This window comes from Chroicocephalus ridibundus, chromosome 2, assembly GCF_963924245.1.
Source record: "Chroicocephalus ridibundus chromosome 2, bChrRid1.1, whole genome shotgun sequence".
NCBI lineage: Eukaryota > Metazoa > Chordata > Aves > Charadriiformes > Laridae > Chroicocephalus > Chroicocephalus ridibundus.
The window spans coordinates 47875012-47891800 of NC_086285.1; positions in this window are offsets into that span (position 1 = coordinate 47875012).

Consider the following 16789-nt stretch of genomic DNA (forward strand, 5'->3'; position numbering starts at 1 on the left):
CACCTTTTTCATTCATCTCCCTGGAATCCATGAACAAATCACCTCCTCTCTAGCCTCAATTCCCTTGTGAGTAAAATGGAAATGATGCATATGTGATGAGAATGTGACAATCCTGATGTGATTAGCAGTTGAAAAGCATTTTAAAATCTCATATGGGAAAGTTATAGCAGTTATAGCCCTTGCCAGGTTTCTGTTCACAGGTGTATGAGAGGGAGGGTCAACCTGCTATTTGTTTAATGAAAATTGTATTTACTCACAACTTGGATTAATTCTTTCTCCTCTCAAGAGAGAAAATTTGAGTCAGTAGCTGTTGGGAAGCTTGAAAATCATATCAGTGGCCATACAAAACACCTACGTGTCCATTACACTATCACCCAATTAGAAATGCAGTACAGGCACTGCCAAATTACCAGTTGGCCAATGCTTCAAAACCAAGGACAAATAGCGTATTACAATTCAGTAAGGAAAGAGACAATTTCTAAAGCATAGTAATCATACCCCGAACTCCACATAGTAATTGTTTGATGGTTTTCAGCTATAAAAATATGTTAAGAGGATCAATAAACAAAGAGAAAAAAGACTTTGAAACAATGATGAATACAGATAAAATAGCTCAGTGAAGCAGAGATATTTCCAAACGGCAGCCAAACATGAGCTTGGAAGCATTGCAGTATCTTTTCTGAACACAAAGAAATAAACAAGCACTCAGCAACAGACCTTAAAGCTGTACTTACACAGGGAGACAAACTCAATATTAGTTAGCGGCAAGGATCGTAAGGTTGAAGCAGACAAATCTGTACCATCTCATCTCATTCACAGTCACTGAATGCTTTTTTTTTTTTTGACACTTTGGCCAAAAGTGTTGATTGTCCTGCTGTATTTTTAAAAAATACTGTGGTCTGTGATGGAGGTCTATCTTTTCTGGCTGTTGTACTTCATTATTTGTCTTGATAAATTCATTTCATACCTTTTGCTAAGATCTGCAAAAAAACAGGATCCGTCATTATTTTCGCTGAGTTTTCCTGAGTAATTCTGTCCCTACTTGGTAACAATAAAAACTCGCTCAGCTTTCTCTGGATTCTCCTCAAGCATTGCCTGAAAATTCCAAAATTATACGTCTCCATTCTCTCTGCCCCCAAGTTATCCACCGATATTGCTGCCCACATATACACACACAGATGACACGATATGAAAGTTTATATTCCATGGCTAAGAAAGAACAAAGGCACAATGTCTGTTGTGGTTCAGTTCAGTGGTTGAATATTGGTTAGCTTCATCTTATGTGAAAACCTGGCCTGTTGAGTCCATCAGCTGTGAAACTGAAAGCAAGACCAGAAATGTCGTTGCAGTAAACTGCAAAACACAAAGCATGCCAAGAGGAGGAGGATGAAGAAGAGAGGATCTGCTCTTAATTTTTTTTTTTTTTTCACCCAGAAAATCAGACACTGGCCAGGCAATACCATTGAGTCATACTAAAGTAACCTGATCCTCACATTCTCCTCAGACCACAATGGCTCGCAGTTACTGTGAAGGCAGCTACATCTTTCGGAGTATGTAATGGAAAGTTAGCAACACAATAGCTGCAGAGGTGGATCATTTTGTATTAAGTGGATTTCAAAAGAGGGATGGTTCAAGGAACAACGGCTTGGATGCTTTACTTAGTGTCGTATTAGTTTAGTTACACAAACATAGGTTTATTACTTCAAGTCAAAAATCAGAGCTTGTGTAAAAAGTGTATAGGCCTTGGTGTGGATAAAAAGCCTGCGTAAGTGTCTAGCAGACAACCACTGATGTTATTTTGTTTACCTTCTGGAAACCACACCTTTCTTTTTGATAGAGCATACATCTCGTCTGAAAAGCAATCACAGGTCGAGCTGGTGCTTTGAGATGTGCATTGTACTAGCAGAAAATAGACTACAAGAAGCTGATAATTACTACAGAGCTGCTGTGAACAAGATCAGATGGGTCCTATTTGACATGGGGAAAAGAGGTCACATACTGCGTGGAATCACAAAAGTTTCAATTGTGAGGTCTTCAGCAAGGGGCAGCACTTCAGAGATATTTGTTCCTTCTCATTTTTGTTTGGGTTTTTTTTTTTTTTTTTGTGAAACGAAGGAGGGTTGATTAGCTGGCCATGTGGAAAGCTGCCCTTACTGCAGAACCCCCTACAACAGCAATTTCTATGGTGCTAGGACCAGTCACAGACGCTCTGCCGTGGTCGGGAAGGACACTATCCTTGAAAAGAAAAGAAGTATGTTAGTGAAGAAACACTTGTTGAATTACAGGACCAACATAATGCAGTTTTAAAAATATTATTGACACATGGACTTTTCAATCTGGCATGCAGCAGCAGATCAAAATATGTCATCCTAGCAATTGTCTTCCATCCAACTACTGCACTAGCTATTAGAAAATGTGTTTTTTCGCTGTCTCCTGCCTCATTATTTGTCTCATATCAGTCATTTCCGTTTCCCACACCAATTGTAACACAATTGATGTGCGGTAGCTCCATGTAAGAATGTAACTATTCAATCAAATCATCACTGTTATGTACAATACCCCAAGTATGCACTTCTGCTGTCCTTTTCAAGTTTAAGCTAGACATACTTCTTTTCTATGCTGGCAAGGCCAAAGGAAGAATGCCTCTTAGGGTAACCCTCAGAATTTATATGCAGCACAAATTAGGGACAAAACTAAAACCCCAATGTATGCCTCTTTAAAAATTATGAAAAGACAACGACTGCTTGGATCAAATATTAGTATACTACATAATTTAGCCAGATGACTTAAATCGCTGAGGTCCACATGTAATCTTTTATAATCTAGTACAGAATATTTCATTGAAATTGCAAACTGACAGAAAAGCTGTGCTTGCTTGCTTTTCTTCTCATTATTTACATGTTCACCCTGAGAAAAATTCTATAAATATGAACACTTTGTCATCTGTACAATATTCTTCTTGTAATATTGCAAAGAGGTGACAACTACTTGTAGTTTTATGCTGTAGAGCATAAAAGACTGAAATGGGAAAGTCAGATGAACCAGACTAGATCTTTTTGTTAATAGGTTTCTTTTGTTTGCTCTTTAGGGCAGGAAATACACCTACTTTCATATTTGCATGGGCCCAGCAAAGATATTCTAGGCCTAAATGTACCTCTAAGGCACTACAGCAGAAAACGCATGTCTTTCAGAACTTGAAAATTAACTCACTGAATTATGCATTGGCTAATTAACTTGTGATTCTTACAAAAGACACAAAGTGAATATTAATTTTTGTATTGCACAAGGTAATCATCAGAAAGTGGGGAGGTGCGTGTTTGACATCCCACAGCCTCACTTTCACCAGAGTTCACGAACAGCACGTAGTCTGAGCTGGCTCTGTTTACCCAGCAAAAGAACACGAAAGGCAGCCCTGTGTTCCCTCAGCGACAAACCCAGGGGAAAGGAACACGTTTTACAGATCAGAGACATCGGAGTCTGAAGCAAGTAAGCAAGCAAGCAAGCATCAGACGTTTCTAGACATCACAGCAAAAAATATTATAGAATTTCTTGCAAGTCGGGTCGCTAGGACTTTTGGAGACCAGTAGTTTGAATGCATGTGTGCGGGAGGGCATGCACAAGCCTGGGTATATAGACATGATAGCTGAGTCACAGATGTGGTTAGGTACAAACACTCAGGCAGAGGCACAGTACAACAAATGCACCGTTTGCCTACAGCAAATATTTTTCTTCCTCCATTCCATCCTGTATTAGTTTTCCAAAAAAAGTTCTCAGTTTTTCCAGGCAAGATTGCTGTCATAGGCAATATACCAGCCAAAACCAGTAGAGATATGCCTCAGCTGTAAATAGAAAACACAGGCAGACTGGTTCTGCCAGATGCATCTAAGATTACTTTAAAATTAGAGAAAAAATTAGTAGCAGAGATCAGACAAACTGTAAGAGGGCACAGTTGACTTCTGAGTTTCACTCTCATCTAGCTTTTGTTAATGATCCCTTGACTAATACAGAGAGGAACATCTTAAGCACTGCACAAACTACCTCTATGCAGCAATCTTATAGCATACAAACCTCACGTGCTCAATTTGGCCCTCCAACACTACTTTATAGCTGTCTGCACAGACAAATGGGTAGTTTATAGATATCCATGCTTCAGGGGCTCTGATTTTTTACCATTTAACTGGAGTTCCTTCTATGAAACTGGAGTTAGAGGAACCTGGTACTTTGTTAAACAGCTGTTATGATTTCCATTTTATTGAGCCATTCTATCCAATATGCACTCTCAGCCATTCATCTGGCCAGGCTGTTATGAAGACCAAGTGTTTGAAAGGATGTTTCCTTTGCTTAAATCTTGGCTCTTATAATAGCCGTTTCTTTAACTGCCTTACAGTTTCCCCCACAGCTTCACAGTTGGCTATGTCACAGATTCCAAGGTGTTTTCACAGTGTCGATGTGACTGACGTTTCTTCATGCGGCAGGACTGTGTTCACATGAAGGAAATTTTTTGGGTCCTCGGGATCAGAGAACTTCCCTTTTTTCAGGAATCAATATATTTATTAGCAAAAAAAGGGTCCCAGGCCAAAAATTCACCCTTTAATCAGCAGCAGTGAACACAAAGTGTGAAAGTTTATCCAAATCCCTGACTATGCGAAGAAACAAACCAGCACAAGCTTCTGGCACAGAGTGTTGAGAAACCGTGCCTTCCAGCTGCAGGTTCGATCTACTTCCCACAGCAAAGTGTGTGGTCCTAAGTGAGGAGTTGTTGTCCCTTCCCTCTGAAACACTCACAGACCTCCCAAGTCTCTGAGATGTGCCTCTTGCGGCTCTTTGTCACACAGGAAAATCTCAGTCTGTGGCTCACAGCGACTGAAAGTTTGGCCATCTCCACTCTTATGGAAGACGAGCCTCTCAGTGTTGCTTTCCAGGCAGCACTATTGGAAAGAAGCCAAAGGCTGAACTGCTTCTCAGCCTGAAGTCTGTGCACTTGAAGCCCAAAGGGCTTTCCCCTTTTCTGAGAATGCAAGGGCAAGGATGTATAGGCAGCAGATATTGATTATCTGTGTGTAAGTGGTAGAAGGCACTGCAGATATGAACTCCACTACCTACACACTAATGTTTGTCCTTGAAATATGTGTCACTAGGGGAGGTGGAGAAATATTTACACATAAAGGCAGTAGAGAACACTTTCAGGACCATGTACCCATGCATCTCTGGATTCACACATGACTCCTGAACTAGGAAGAAAGTTAGGTCAGCATTAATTGAGATGAGCCTTGTTTTGTGCTCTTTGTTGTTGGTTTTTTTTAAATACAGTGGAAGCATCCTACCTTTCTTAATAAGGTTGGTTTTATGCTTACAATCTTCATACTAATTCAAGTTTTAATTTGCGGAATAAGTATCATACGGACTTTAAATATGACGTTTCATTCAAACCAACTCAATGACTGTGGTAACTGTGCTGCCTTAGATCTAGTGCTAATACGAGTGCTACCCACATAAGCAAAAGCAGAAATCGTTCTCCCAGTAGAAAGATCTTGGCAGCGAACAGCAGCATCAGGCGACTTAAAATTGATCATTGCCGGGTCATAGTCAGCCGCAAAAACTAAAATGGTCTATAATGAAAAAAATTTATATAAAATTAAAGTAAGAGCCTCTAATTATGTAATATTATACCATGGAAACACATTTCTTCATGGTCTGAACTGGTGATCACCTTTGGTCCAGACATTTAAAGGAGAGAATGCTTCCTAAACAGTACTGTAGAAATTCTGTTCATAAAAGTATCCATTTTGAGTGTAAAAAAAAAGGTGATAGTTATAGGAAAGTTTAATATTGGAGCAAGAGAAAATTGGAGAAAATGGAGCAAGTATGATTCCTACTGCTCTTCTACTAAATGGATTATCTCACCAGTAGTAACAGACCTTCACAGACAGAAAAACGTATACCCACAATATCACAGAACCCCAACCCAGCTCATTCATTCGGCTTCTCGGGCAGCTATACTTAGCCCCATGTTACCAGAGCAGGCTCTGCACTGCAGTCACAGGGTGCTACAACTGACACTGCTGGGGGCAGTTTATACAAGCACAGTGGTTGTATAGCTGTACTGTTTCTGGTATATGGAATAGCTAGGTCGGTGCCAATTATCTCCGCATTGCACTGTGGTTTTTAGATATACCCTAAAGTTTATATAGGAAGTCACACAGGAAGTCAAGCGTGGTCTTAAACAGAAACCAGGTGTCTTGCAACTCAGTTCAGGGCTTCGCGCGCAAAAATAATTTCTCCAGAGTACTACAGATCACTTCACAGACAGTTCATTCAGGCTCCTACTATTTCCTAACTGAGGAGGTTAAGTATCTGTTCTTCTACAAGCCTGGCAGTACCAAAATAAGCAGCTAGTAGGGAACAGAGATGGTCATGCCTTTGTGTATGGTGTGGAATTAACGTCCATCAGTTCCATTTGACAGCTGATCTTCAACTATGTAGATGTTTTCCTGTCGTACTGCCATTTTTTACACCTTGACTGAACAAGCCTTGGTTGTGGGAAGGATTTGGAATGTTTGGCAAAATCCCGATAAGGGGAGTTGACAAAAGGTTTGAGGACAAAGTTAATTTCTACAGAAACATCTAGGATATGTTTTGTTCATATAACTCAAAAATAATATATAATAATGGGAATATAATCTCTTATCTGGGTGCATAAGTGTTGGGGGGTGGGGAGCGGGGCTAGTAAGTGGGCTCAATACTTTGAATCTGGTCTCACTGCCTTCAACCAACTCATTAGCTCTAATTACTCAACACTACTATGGCAGACTAGAGATAAATATCAAACAGGTGAAAATAAACTCAATTTTTTAAACTGAACTTCATTAATTACAAGCCATTACTGTGCAATGCATAGAAATTAAAAGCACCCAGGAGATGGTGCTTTAAAGCTGTCTCTAAGGACAGGAGGATATGACTATTTTCTGCTATCAGACACAATATCAAGTATTTAATTGCTAGAATTTTCAATCCCAAAAGAATATCGGGTCCCTCAAACTAATTATTTGTAAATAGTATTTCCAAAGACACTCATGTTACAGAATCATAAAATTGGGGAAAAATGTGAGTGAAAGGGACACCAAGAGGTCATCTAGTCTGTTCCTAGTCCCACACAGCAGGTATGTAACTATATTCCTATAGTGGAGATACGTGTAACTCACTTTTAAACACCTTCAGAGTTCAAAATGTCACAGTCTCCATAGGCAGTGCTTCACTCTCCTTATTTTCAGCTTGTGCTAATGTCCAAGCTCTGTCTGCCTCTGCAAGTCCAGTCTATGTTTCTTTACTTGCCCAGCATGGGGGCAATTATAACTTTCCTCTTACCAGCAGCCTTTAAACATGTGAAGACCATTGTGATATCTTCTTTAGTCTAAAGAGACCCACACCTTTCAGCCCTTAAATGGCAGTGAATGTGAACATTCAAATTTCACGAGCTCTGAAAAAGTTAGAAAGACCTTTTAACTGCGTCTCATATATAGCATTCCATTTTGGTTTTCACTTTTTTAAAAATTATTCAACCCAATAGAATACAGTGAAGGGGATTCCTCTTTCTTGCAAAACAGAGGTGGAAAATGTATTTTCATGAAGACTTTATAATGCTGCCCTTGATTTTTGAGAAAATTATTGAGAAGTTGATAGCAGTAAAATAAACCATTACCTAGTCAAAGCTTCAAGCTAGGCTTTACATTCCTCCAAGAAATTTCCCCTGTACAGTCTTTTTATTTCAAGGAGAACAAATCCAGTAAAATTTTCGTGTTCTGATCGGAGACACAGGAAGCCACAGGTCTCCCACATGCTTTTGTACATCAAGACGTAATGTTTGGGTCTTATTAAAGCTGACTGGTTAGGAGTTACTAAGTCTTATGAATAGGCAGAAGTACCAGGATATTGTGTACCAGGAATATGGTTTTTGTTTTGCTTATTCAAAAGTAAGAAATTTCAATGTTCTTAAGCAGTGCCTGATACATCGTGTATTTTCTTCACTTCTTTTGCTTCTCTCTGTTTTGTTATGTATTTAAGCAGGGGAAAAATACACATTCTTAGCAATACACTTACAAATCCCTCCTGGTAGGTAATTTTTATCCTTCTATGCATAAACAAAGACGTCTCACGTTAAAGGTGGTCTTAACCTTGTTTAAGATGTCATAAGAAGCCACAGGATCTGAGGTCACCAGTTCATGGTGGGTTTTTTTTAATGAATGTTCAATACGTGTTACCAGACTACATTAACAGGCTTGCATTATATACGCAATACATAAACCAGGAGATTTTGCTTAACATTTTGGAGAGTCACACTTAAAACTACTGAGTGAATGGGGAATACCATGAAATAAGCGTCACACAGTTCCTTCTATTGTACGTCTCCAGGAGATCAATTGATACCAGAAAAGGTACGCTCTGTGTAAATGAATGGGCTGACATTTCATTTCTTTTCAAGTCACCCCTGGGGAGAATTTTGATTTATTATTCCAAGAGAAAATTGTGGTCTCTAACTACTCTGTGTGTAAACCTCATGGTAACAATCCTCCAGCATCCATGTGCCTCAATTCAGAGCTTCCTGTTCACTAGAAAGATTGACCGATAGCCAAAAGGTTAGACAGCAGAAAACAAACAAACAAAAAAGTTCTTTTTGGGGACTATAGGGGCAGAAATGACGGCTCTTTAGAGAAGAAGCAATAATATCTGCCCACAGTTTAAAGGAGAAGGGAAATTCAGTTATCCAATGGACAAAACAGCCAAAATGCACTGATATCACATTGTAATACTTGTATCATCCTTATGCAAAGTTCTGCTTATGTTACTCCATAGTGGTGTCACTTACAAAATAAGCCATTATAAAACACAGGTCAGTCCCAGAACATTGCGTCTGTCTTATGGTTTCAGAGATGGGTGGTAACTCAATTAGAAATGCATAATGATATCTGCCAATGGGATCTCTCCCTTCCCTTTTTTCTTAAAAGGAAATCGTTCATATTATTCCCAAAACTGCATTTACTTGCATTTTCACAAAATATCCAAGACTGCCCATGTCGTTATCAAAACTTGGTGTCTATAATACAGTGACCTCAATAAAATATAGCTTTCCAATAGAATATTATTAACAGTTTAGAGACAGATCAAGCCATACTAAGCCTTCAAATACATCACAAAATGTTGTTTCCAGGAAACTAAAATTTAAACAGCAGGGTGTAGATTTAGATACTCTGCTTCACAAGGTGATAATGAAGGGGGAAAAAAAAGAAATGTCTTGAAAGTAATTATGTTAGACCATTACTGACAGGAGGTGAAGAAGGTGCTATGAAATCTCTCAGAAATGACCAACGTAGCAATCAACAAATGTTAGTTGTTTGAAAAAAGAGTGAGTAAGGAACAGAGCTATGTATCAAAAGATAAACACAAGCAAATAGAATATGGCAGTGTATGAGAAAAAAAATTCTATTGCTGGCATGATTTTTCAACAGCAAAGCTTTACCTGAAACCAAGCCAGCACTTCAAACTGGTTTAGAGCAGATAGCAAGCACAAGAGATGCTGCTAACTTGACTTGGACAATTCTGTCTGGGTGCAAGTACAGAATCTATGCTTGCTATTCTTAAATGCATTCATAGAGTTAAGAAAGCTTCTTATTCTTCTTCAATTGCTCATCCTCAGGACGAAAAGAAACAAGTTGTATAACCAGTCCAATAGTGAAGTTATACATACATATTTAGGAAATAGATAAAACTTCATATATTGAAATATACAGTAAACTTCTTCCTTTTCCTTCCCCCACCCAAAGACTTTCAATAAATCTTCCATGAAAATATGTTGGTCTGAATGGTTGAAAACTGTTGCCTCCCATCATTTAAAAAAATTTCTTAATAGAGAATGTAGCATTGCTGAATGTACTGGAGCTTTTGTTATACTATTTCTCGGCAAAAGTACCTTTTTTTTTTTTTTAAATCTAAGCCATGAAGATAGGAAATTACAGCTTCAATAAATAAAGTACAGCAAAGTTTTATACATCTATAAAGCAGGATGTCATAGAGGCAAAAGTCCTTTCTAAGAGGAAGTGTTGCAAGCCAGCCGATAAAATTCTAATCTCCAGTTCACTCTCTGGAAGTCATTGCTATGAATCAAGTGAGTCCAAAGTTAAGAGAAAACATGGAAAGAGAGATGTGAAAGATATGTCATCTTTCAATATCACCAAAAATAAACTATACAGAATTTCTCTGTTTCACATTAAGTAAAACTCAGAACGCAAGTGCATAGAAAAGGAGAAAAACACACCAACAAACTATGTGAAAAGAGGAAGAGAAGAAGCTCATTACCACAACTTCATCTTTGTGGCCACTCAAATTCTCTCATTTTGTAAAATTAATCCACATGCCCCTCTCTCTACAAAGATGCTGAATGCTTGTGTAAGATACTGAATTTCTATGACAACACAAATGAAAACATACAAAGAGAAAATTATTTAAGAGTTAATCCTACAAGTATACAAAAAATAGTACAATGTTTTTTCACGACTTCTCACAATGTGCTGAAAGAAGAACTGGACACCAACTTCAACAAACTCTTTCCAACTGGAGAGTAAATTTATATTGCTAGCAACCCTGAATATAGGAGTGAAAATCATTGAAATTAATCTTTATTTAAATTTGGAAATGTGGTCATGTGTTCTTGATGTCTGTTTGCAGTGAAACTGTTCTGCATTTCTCAATATATTCTGTATTTCCAATGATTCTCACAAAAGCAACTGTCAGGAATCTAATGCAAAGTACACACTAACGCAAAGTACAACAAATAGAAGAGAGTTTAACACTAGATGGCAATATGCCTTTGCAAAATATTTCTCTGAGGTGCCTGTAGATACAGGCAAATCTCTTTCCAACTACTATATTACTTCTTAGTTCTTGTGTAAGTTTAGGTATACAGTTTTTATTTGGTTTGCACTAAAATAAACTTGCCTTTCATGCTATTGCATTTTTCTCATTGTTTGCTTTAAATTAAATTTAGACAATACTCCGATCTAGAGCTGACTAAACTGAAGAGATTCACAGTTTAACCGAAAGTACATTAGGAATTATTCACTATTCAGTGTGTGTGGAAAACATGAAGAGTCACATGATGAACATTGACCAATTCTATCACACTTGGTGAAATGTAAATCAAAATAAAGCTTATTTTGTAGGCTACTGCCTTGCGTCTACTGATGTCAATCAGAACACGAACCTACTCATTTAACTATTAACCTCAGAATTCCTTTGGGTACCATTTTTCTCCATTATATGAAGCATTAATCTTGGTTATCCATTTTGTGGTCGTGCCTAGGCATGTAGCCTGTACTGAAGTCCAAGTCAGTTATGCGGGTGGAACAGCCTGGATTGTACCACAGTTATCCAAGGTACTTTGTCTGGCTTACCTGTGCTTAGTGTAGCACTTTCCTGAGTTCCCTGGAAAGCCCAACATCTTGTAAATCAAACCTATAAACCCACGCTTTGTAAAACTAAACCCACATTATAATTATCAACTAAGCTGCTAATTAATGGGTTGCTTCGTTGTTTTCAAGAATGATCACTATTTGAAGGCAGCATTAATCGGCCTCAGCAGTAGCAGCAGCTCAGAAAGGCCTTGGCCAATTCCCTGCATGACTTTAGGTCTATTTTCCATTTACTGTCACTTCTTTTTCTATGAAAATGGGACCTTGAAGCTGCTACGACTCCCACATAGAACTTATTCTCCCTCCCACCAACTCAGGAAGTAACAGATCCCAAAACAACACAACAGGTTAACTGCCAGTACCATTTCCTCTGTTTATCATTTTAGCTATTGCACTCTGGATAATTTGTCCCATATTTCTGCAAAAGGCACTTTTACACCTTTTGTGTTTTATACGGGTATGTCTGTGAAGACAAACATGGACAACACAGGATTATAGTAGGTAAGAAAATGGGACATCTTTTCAAGGTACTTTGTAGAGGCAGATCAAAATACCTGACAGAACAAGCTCAATGTCACTTCTAAATTAAGTGGAAGTCTGCAAAACATCCCAATTTCTGCCAATCAGCCTGATTGATAGGCAATGTTTATTTTAGTTTGATTAAACGTCAGAGAAACTGGATATATGACCTAAAGCAAAAATATGCAATTTATTTCTAACAACCATATTGACAGTTAATGAAAATTTCACTGATAAAAGTCACATTGGAAATGCCAAGGAGAGCTTTGAAGTGATACCACCATGCAGCTTGGTTAGTATTAATAGAGACAGTGCACTGACATACAAACACAATCTTCCATCGTAACAGTTCTCACAGCTTCATTCAGAAAATGTTTGTGGCAATATTTAAATCAATCATCAGCCTCTCAAGAAAACACTTGATCAAAAAAGATTTGAAATGTGCCATGGAAGTATGCCTATGTCCTATTATAAGATACCTCACTGGTTTTAATGAATAAGAGCAAAAATAGCCAAAAAATCCAAAAATTCAAAGTGACTGAAGAATCGTAACAGCATGGGAACAAAATGGAAGGGGGGAAGGGAGGGATAATAGTTCTGAAGCAAACAGCTGATTTACTAATTCTTTGCTCCTAATTCAGGATTTAAGTAGCAAAAAATAAACCATCCACACAGGTAGATGACATTCGTTACCAGCAAGATCCAATATTTATGAGAAATTGCTGGTTTATATTTGACCTCAGCTTGGGTTTTTATAAGGGACTTTTTGTTTTATTGCACTAGAAATAAAAAAGTTATTGAAAGAACATTTCTTCCCTCCCACATATTTGCATTTCAAATCTTGCAGCATTGTGCTAGCGCATGATCAGAAATCATTCCAGCTGAGCAGAACAATTGCTTTAATCATAGTTATTGTAGCCTACCTCAAAGTTAAATATAATTATGAAAATTTAAAGAAAGCAGCAACCCAAACCCCTCAGGTATTCTAAGGTGCACAAGGACAATAGCTTGATGCTTGATTACACACAGGGAGGTTGTTGTTTGGACTTATGTCAGCACCTGGATGAAACACTTCTGGTTTATGCTCAAGCTAGAGAGCTGTGATGATGGCTGGCTGGAAGAAAATGTTCTTTTACTTCAGTATGAGAAATATCTCACTTCCCACTGTCAAAACAACATGATCCTGTCAGCCCCATACAACTCATTACTAAGTATAAATGACTAGATAGTGTTAGTGGTCTAAAAATCATTGTCTTGTAGCAATTTGCTACAAACCTTATCTCTTTCCTGCAGTGGCAATCTGGTTACATGATACGGCTGTCCATCACACCCAAGCAAGTTGCTTGAATTCATTCGTGGAATTTGGGAAAAAAGAATAAAGGGCTTTTACACTGCACAAAAGTCAGATTTGAGACTCACTGGTGGTCTAAGACCAAAATAAACCGCAACACTGTATGGAATAATGTCAGCCTTTGTTCTGGTATTATAGTAATCATCTGTTAAGACACAACTACCAAGATGCATCTTAACCTGCAAGTCTGCCACATCAATCTTGCTCCTCTTGAGTCGCGTATTTTATGACAACAAAGGTGAATTGCGTGGAACTGGAGAGAAAGTGCTCACATTTGAGAGGGGGGAGTTCTACATTCCAGCAAAACTCTGGAATTTGATCTCTTTTCTGCACCAACACTGGGATTCATTTTTTTAATAATGCTTTTTCATTAGAGCAGGTGGAGGAAATGGATTTTAACATCCTCCTGTTCCTGTACTTTGAAGCTCCTGTAAGCCAGTGCAACTCTATAAAAGATAAAGAGCTAATCTAACTCATACCAAATCGTGATCTGGAGCAGCAGATGCACATATCCCAAACACAGACACAAAATGCAGATCAGAAGGTGTTGAGAAGAACATCAGTGGAAGAACAGCTGTGTAAACCTCAAGGGAAATATATTTGGGATAAGTTCATCAACTTCTGTGCCGTTACTCTATTTTTGCATCAGTGTAACGGAGGAGAATCATAGAATCATTTAGGTTGGAAAAGACGCTTGGGATCATCGAGTCCAACCATTAACTCCACTCTACAAAGTTCTCCTGACCACTGTGCAAAAAAAGTACTTTATCTCAGACTGACACCAAGAGCGCAGTTTTGGGCGCAAACAGAAAGCAATTACCTAGAATGCTGAATGGCCTAAGAATGACCACAGCCCCACTCCTTACAAGTCCCAACATCAACTGCTGTCTCCTTTTTTCTGCTGCCGTTTAAGGAAGAATCAGAGAATATGGAGCAAAAAGGTGATGCCTCCTGCCAGCAGCAGCAAGAACATCATGCACAGCTCTTTAAGACTGCAGTTACCATTGCAGATTACTCTGACAAGCCTTGACCCAGCTCTTCAGGACAGGTGAACACGCCCCTAAATCAGTCTTAAAATGGGCTGAAAGAATATTGCATGCCAGCACTGAAATCATTAACAGAAAGTATGTATCTGATTGGGGCAGAATTCTTTTTGAGGTGGGTGTAACGTGTCCCTGTGACACAGGCATGGTGACATGTCATGCCTTTGTTTTCCTAAGGTAAAGGACCAAAGAAGTCTATGTTCAGCATTAGCCAAATAGAAGCAGCTGATACCTATCTATTTAAATATGAAGCAAGTGACTTGGAGTTGGAATTTTTTTGTTCTGGTTGTTAGTTTATTGCAGCTGCGTGAATGATACCCTCACTTTCCTTTATCGTTTAATCACAGTGTGCAAGCAAGAGAAAAACAGGTACACTGTAAAACAAAGGAAACATTGAACTGTATTTAGGGACAGATACAGCCTGCATCTGACTGTGGCTGAGAAGACATGGAAAAAAACATGGAAGTGGACATAGACATCAGCTCTGCAAAAGCCATGGAGCCATGACTTCAACACCAGAGGCTGGAACAAGTATCAGGGACATTACAGTGAGGGGGAAGGAAGGGAGCAGGGTGGGAAGGTTGAAATCCTGCTACATCTGCCTTCTCTCCCCACCAATTCCACACTGCAGTCTTCTCCTAACATGCTTATCAGTGCATCTTCAACTGATTCCGATCCTCCTCCACTGCCAATGAAGAAGTTGCATCTTGATCTGCAAGTCCAATCCTACATTGTGTTTAAATACCGAGCAGATTTAACCCTACACTCAATAAAAGCTGGGGGAGGGCATAAGCATCACAACTTGGAGAAGATTTCTTTATATTGGGGTTTGGGTGTAGAGGGCCAAATTTTGTTCTTTGGATTAATAAGCTTTTAAATACAATAATAGCACCTAAAACGTGAACCTACTTTAAAGCATTGAAGGACCGTTAATGAAAAGTTACATTCCCTAAACAATGTTAAAGATCCAGCAGCATTTCTTAACATGCTGACTTTTCAGATATTACAATACAGGATACAACACAAATCTGTACTTTTATTTGCTTAATACTACTGTGTTTGTCATGATCCCATAAACATTTCATCGAGTTTATTGGTAAGATAAATGCATATGACTTCATTTATTTTCCTTCGTACTTCCAAGGCAGTGAGGGAGGTTCATTTATTGTCTTTATCATTGTCTCCTGCTCTTCCACCTTAAACTGTTGTTTTAACACAGGCTGCAGGGAAATTAAAGAATCAAGTTACCTTGACTTTGAAAGCAGCTATAGTTTTGACACCTCTCACCACCCACAACAAGGGATTTCTTCAGGTACGAGTTAGCTGCCAAGAAAGTTCCATCTCCTGCTCTCCAGAGTGTCAGTCTCAGGAGCGATGGTCCATGGCACAGCGCACTGTTTCATTCTCCCTCTATGACCTTCAGCAGGAACAGAGTTAACCAACATGGTGTACTTCAAAATAACTCTAGCCCTTTATGTGTCTCTTCCCACAGAATTAGCAACACCAAGATCAGATCAAAGGAAGCAAGTATCAGTTTTTACACTATTGTCACCTCCAAAGTAACAGTAATTTCACCTTCCTTGTTAAAGAAATCCCCCATAAAGTGGGAGGCAATGGGTGCCTGAAAAGAATAAAGTTAAACCTTTCTGCTCCCATTGTATATCTGCTGTCCCTGCTAGATGTATCTACAGTATCTTAAGAACCTGAATGGCGCCTTGCAATTCTAAGAACTTGCCTATATTTTGTCAGTGATATCAGTTGGTCTAATTAAAAACTTTGCCTTGCAGAATAGTGTATTTTAGGAGTGGTGTCTGAAGTCATGTCCTCTAGAAACAGCAAAACACATAGTCTCTTCAAAGGAATTTTTGAAATATGACAGCCAGTGGAGGCAGGAAAATGTACAGGGTATGAATAGATTTAATTGGTTGACCCACATCTCCCCCACATCCCTCATTTAAAAATAAATAAATAAAATTCTTTCTCAGTAAATGTGGGCAGCTCCCCATATTTTTTCTATTTTTGCATGAGTGTGGTTGAATTGTCAGGCACAAAAGCGGAAATGACAAATGAACCATCTTGCACCGAGAAAGTCTGACCTCTGAATGTTTCATAGGGGAATCTCTTTAGCTCTGACAGATGTGAAAGATATGGCATTGTTACTTCAGGAAAGAGAACTGATTCCTCTAGACAACACTATACCTAATAACTACGAAGAAAAGTTTTGCTATTTGTGCCTTAAACTAGCTTGAGATTATATAACCTTCTTGGGTAGCAACAGCATTTTTTCCAGCAGTTTCTTTAAAATTCTTACCTACAGAGAGCTTTTGATCACTAATAAATCACTTTTTAAATTTTGACATATTAACAAGGCTTTCATTAACACATGAATGTGACTGAACATAGACCAATAAGCT